General features: G+C 31.6%; 1 non-coding gene across 1 annotated transcript; it reads right to left on the bottom strand.

The window, feature by feature from the left end:
* Positions 1–1,462: 1,462 nt before the first annotated feature.
* Positions 1,463–1,566, bottom strand: LOC118759311 (U6 spliceosomal RNA). The gene has a single exon (XR_004996110.1). It is a non-coding gene; the product is annotated as a U6 spliceosomal RNA (small nuclear RNA).
* Positions 1,567–5,768: the final 4,202 nt, after the last annotated feature.

Raw genomic sequence — 5,768 nt, 5'->3', positions numbered from 1 at the left:
CACAAAAGCCAAGCCTGAATCCTCCTCTCCATCACCTGCTACTTTTGGGATAAGGCACCATTTTCCTAATTCTCTATTTCTTGGTTTTTCTGTCCCCAAACTGAGATGATACTTTTGAATGAAATAATGAAATGATGCTAAGTAGCAGTAGGGATATTGAGCTGACAAGTCACACGTACTAAGGTTGCAGTTCACACAAATTATCAAGTTACAGAAGTAAGAGAAGCTGTGCCACTGTCCACAGATTAACAGAAGGGCACAGAGACCAAACGTTCAGTTGAACAATTTTACTATTATACCTTTACATACCCTGGATAGAACTTTTTGTCAAATAAAACTAGTCCCATCCAGTGAATATGCTAGAAATATTTCTCTAGCTAGCCTCAGTATTAATTTTGGGTGAGGCACTCTAAATGTTTTCTCATAGTAATTTGGCTTCTGTGGAAGAGTGATACTAATTATGTGAATTGCATAGGCTGGCCTTTGTAGCAGGTGTCGTTTCTCATGAAAAACACACATTAATATTCTGGAATTAATGTCAGGTGGAACCCTTGGTATGTTTTAGTCAGTGTTTAAGTCTCTGGACATCTCTGAGATCTAACAGGAGCATCTTACATAATCACATTCAGAGACAACGATTTTAAATTAAAATGGTCTACATGAAGTCCTACACTCCACATATTTTGGGAATCATTTTCTACCTACTGAAATGGAATCACCAATGTTGGAACTACAATTTTAAGCACTTCCTGAGTGATTTTAATGTCCTGCCTGATCCAAAATTCACTTTAATGTACTTACCTCATAATAATTCATCAAGTTTCTGCAATTATAATTCCCAAACTGAACACATTATTTCAGAGTCTATTCTGGACTATTTTATGAGAACTCCTAGGAATTTTCACAGAGAAATATGAGTTGTCCGTTCAAGAGAATCTTACATTTCTCTTGTGGTTTGTGTTTTATTTTACAGTTCATCATTACCTTTAGACCTTATAGCTCAGAAAAAGAGGAAATTAAAATGTGACAAAAAAGGAAAAAAACACAGTAATATCAATGCTATCAGTAGTTAATTATTAACAGAAATATTGGCTTTGAAGTTAGAGTGATAATTTATTGAGTGGTTATCACTGCTTATTCACTGACAATCTATAGCCAAGCTTAAAAACTAGTGGCCTTAGAGTTCATTTTCACACTTCAGGTATGTTTATTTTGATTGAAATATTTTGTCTGTTTGGTGCTAGGTGTCACAAACAACCACATATACTATTACATTTTCTCTTCTTATGCTCATGTTACTTGATCTCTGATAGGCATCTTAATTTTAAATTTTGTATAGATTTCTATTGCTATTTTTCTACAAATAAACAATTTTCTTATCATATTAGTAAGGCTCAGGAAAATTGGTATTAATGAATGCATGAATAAAAATGATAAAAAACATGCTATGCATCAAATATGTAAGCAGATACAATTTAACTTTTAAAAGATAATTTTCTTGCACAGGGGCCAGGCTAATCTTCTCTGTATCGTTCCAATTTTAGTACAATGTAATTAATAAATAAATTTTTTTAAAAGATAATCTTCTTTAGGAATATAATTTAAAATGAAATACATGAATTGTACTAACAAATTAGATTTTAGAGTTTTTGAAAATTTTTGAAAATCCAATTTTTAAGGACATTTGCTACATGTTCAAATACATACATCAAAAATCAAGGGCCAAAAACCTAACAGTGTCTCATTTCTTCTGAAAATATTTTTTTGTTAACATGATTTTACAAAGTGGTTTATTTAATCAGATGTCCTTTAAGTGGCTATGTTAGGTGAAACAGCCCTATGTAGACGCTTACACTTTTTCCTGCTCAATCTAATCTGGAAAATGATAGATCACAATCTCAAATATTTTTTTCTCTCTTTAAGCTAAGCACTGACTAGCACTGTGAGCAACGCAACTGAGCCATAAGTCACTCTAAAGTATTTCATTGAAAAAAAAAAAAACAAAAATGTGCTACTAATATTTCAAGCCACACGTGTTCTTTCAGAATATCTAAACTTGTCATTTACTGAACTTGTCATTTTCAAGGTTACTTGATGTCTTGAGAAATATTATTTTCATGAAATTACAGTTTTTATTTGGAGTTTACAGCTCAGACTAGGACTTTCTTTAGTTTATTATTATGATTATTATTATTAATGAAACAGGTGTCACTTCAAGAAGGTTTTGAAAATTGCTTGTAAACTTGACTTAGTTTATGATGAAATGATAGTTATAACAACTCATACAACCTTCTACTGACAAGAAAATTGTGCACAGAAACTCCCAAAATACAATGAAAGCTTCTAAACATGTTTTGTATCTAAACCTGAAATACTGAGAGATGTTGCTTATAACACATGCAGTATAAAAACATTCTTAATTTTTAAAATGACAAGATTTTTCAGTTAAACCATGTCATATTTATGACAAGAGAAAAACGACTTATTTTGGCAGCTTGTAACTTAATGAAGCATTTAAGTATCAATACAAGGCTTCATTAAATGGAAACATATGGCAAACCTTATCATTATTTAGTTATTCAAATGTTGAAGAACTGTTAGAGTGTAACAATGTAAATAATACCCAGTAAATGCATCACCTCATTTCTAAGTTTAAGAAAATATTTTAATAGATCATTATACATCTTACCTTTGTATTTGTAGCTATAATGAGTTAGCTTTAATGGTCATTGTATCTCATTCAAAATTTGTGAACAATAAATACAAAAAAAGCCTCTATATCACTTCACATGAAATAAATCTCATAGCTTGAAATCTATGATTGGTGAAATTATAAATATTTCAAGCATGAAATTTAAGATCCTTGAATCTCTTAACTCCCTCTTAAATAAATTCTTATGAAAAATAGTAGGTATTATACTTTTGGAGAAAATATGTCAAATAATTTTAAGATAAGATTACCCTATCTCCACATATATAAGAAAATATTCATTTATAATTCTACATTGTGTTTCTCCAAATAGATATAAGGATATTCCAAATAAGAGCTAGACATTAATTGATTATGTGAAGACATTTGGATAATTTTGGTATCTATTATCTGTTCAGTTTTATCTATATTTTAGAAAACCATAGTTTCCAAAAGCTGATTTTAAAGTTCTATATTATTTTGCTTTATCTATATTTGCTTGTATTTGCATAAACATCAATGGGTTACATTTGTGCTAATACATTAACAGATATCCATACATGTTAATGGAGTTCCTTTTTTACTCCATAAATATTAAATCTTAACTAAGTAGTGCTTTGCAATACTGTCATGAATATAGCTGAGCTGATCTTAAACAATATATAAGAAAAATAAGTGAAAGATTAGTTGGGCAGTATCCAAAGGCAAATGATTATACTCTACACAGTCTCACTGAACACAAAGCAATTTACTTTATATTACTATTTCACAAAAATTATTTTACAGCAGATTAGAAGATAACTAAGTAACATAAGGGAGGTACTAAATAATGAATAACAGAAAAGAAAAAATAAAAAACACATTAAAATGAGCTGTATTTTCTGCTAAGAATTGCAATCAGAAGGAAAGTACAAGGTTCTTTTTAGTAGAAAAGAGGCAGAATATCATCAGAGTGTCATCTCAGTGGGACAGGTCTTAAGAATGGCATGAAAAATGCAACAGAGCATGACATGTCCCATGACTGCTAACATTGAAAGGATTGAGAGTTTGAAGAGCTATTTTCATTTTGCATTTAAAAATCATATATATGTATATGTGTGTATATATATAGAGAGAGACAGGGAGAAATGCATACATCTACATTTCTCTGTGTGAATATATATATGTATAACTTAGTTAAATATTAACAAAATGTTCATAATAGAAAATCAAATATCAATTCATTAGTGGTTTGGATTAAGCATCTCTTTTCCAACTTCTGGCTACATCAATATGTAGAAATTTTAATGCATAGAATTGACTTTCTGAATATATTCCTTAAAAGTTTATTTATATAATTTAACAGACATACATAGACAATTCATAGATATGAAAAGGAGTTTGAGGTGCTGAATTATCTCTAACCAGCAGGAAAATATTGTGTAGTAATTAAGAAAATGGATCTGATATGCAAGCTTCAGAACTCAAGTTTAGCCTTGAATTCTACAAAGATTGCTTAGCAGCAATGTACTTTTCTTCACATTTCTAATCCTTGATTGTTTTTATCTGTTGTATGAAGATGACAATGATAGCATGTGGCTCGTGATCTTGAGATTAGAAAAAAGTTAAATGATATCTAGAAGACATTCAGTGGATAAGTATTCAAATTTTACTGGAATCATTGACCTGCATATGTGGCCAGATGTGATCTAGACACCATGAAACTTTAAAAAAACAAAATAAAAATTAGCAGAATAAACATAGCGTGTCTGGAGGAGTTAATCAGAAGAAAATAAAAGTGTAATGCTCCAAATGCATGTTCTCACTACTCAGCCTAAGAGAAAGTCTCCCACACTCAGGAGAACAAATAAAGCAGAAAACAATCCATTGAGTGTAAGGAGCAGGGTTCATCACACCCACGACACCATTGGCAAAGAACATCACAGTCTCGAGTCATCTCACGAAGATTATTAAAGGTTCACAAGAGAGCATAATTGAAGAAGACAGTATGGAGAAACAGCAAAAATCCGAAAAACAGAAAAAGCACATTGAAAAATTACAGTTCTTAGTTATCAAAGAGAAAGACAAAAGGCAGATCTTAAATGCAGTCATAGCAAGAAAGTAGAGTGCTCACAAAGTAAATTATCATCAAGCAAAAAAATTAAGATAAAAGGTATATGCAAAAGATCTTAAATGTATAAACTGCTGAAAGTACAGCTAGAAAAGCAACTATTAACAGAAACTGGCTGCATGAGATTGTAAATGATAAATCAAGAGGAACACTAAATGCAGAGGTACAGATCTGAGTGCAAAAGCTTCTGCCTTTGATGCCGGCATCCCATATGGGTCCTGATTTGAATCCTGGCTGTACCATTTCTGAACCAGCTACCTCTTACAGCCTGGGAAGGCAGCTGGGGAGCTCCTGGATCTTGACTGGAAAGCCAGATAGAGTTCCTTCCTCCTGGATTCAGCCTGTCCCTGCCTGGCCATTTCAGTCATTTGGGCATTGAACTAGCAAATGAAAGCTCTCTATCTCTTCTTCTCCATTTGGTAACACTATACATCCACTGTAATAGAAGAAGAAATAAGAAGAGAAAATAAACAATGGACATCAAAAATTGAAGGAGATAAGGTAACCAGAAATCTCTTTTCTGTTGACAAGAATATAAAATGATGTCAACATTGTGTAAAGGTTTTGCAATTTCTTATAAAGGGAATCCAGCATTTCTACTGTTGGAAAACTTTAATTAGGGACTGGCGGCGTGGCCTAGCGGCTAAAGTCCTCGCCTTGTTCATCAACTAAAAAAAAAATGGAGATATGCTCATACAATATACTACTCAGTAGTCTGTATATATAATAGTTAAGATACATGTATAGGTTGAAAATTGATGCATCTAAAAACATTACACTGAGTAAAGTCTTGCATGAAAGTAAAGGAATATGTGCAAAAATGTATTTTACATTGAATTGAACGATAATTTTTATATAATTAAAAAAATTATTTGGATGATCTTTACATAGTTGATTAGGATTCATAGGGTTAAGTGCCATAGGAAAGTGGGTAAGACCATTGTCTCCATATTCTATTTTTTTCTTCCT

Source organism: Ochotona princeps, chromosome 6 (assembly GCF_030435755.1).
Source record: "Ochotona princeps isolate mOchPri1 chromosome 6, mOchPri1.hap1, whole genome shotgun sequence".
Lineage (NCBI taxonomy): Eukaryota > Metazoa > Chordata > Mammalia > Lagomorpha > Ochotonidae > Ochotona > Ochotona princeps.
The sequence above is the reverse complement of the archived record's forward strand: the minus strand, read 5'-3'. Positions and strand labels throughout refer to the sequence as shown.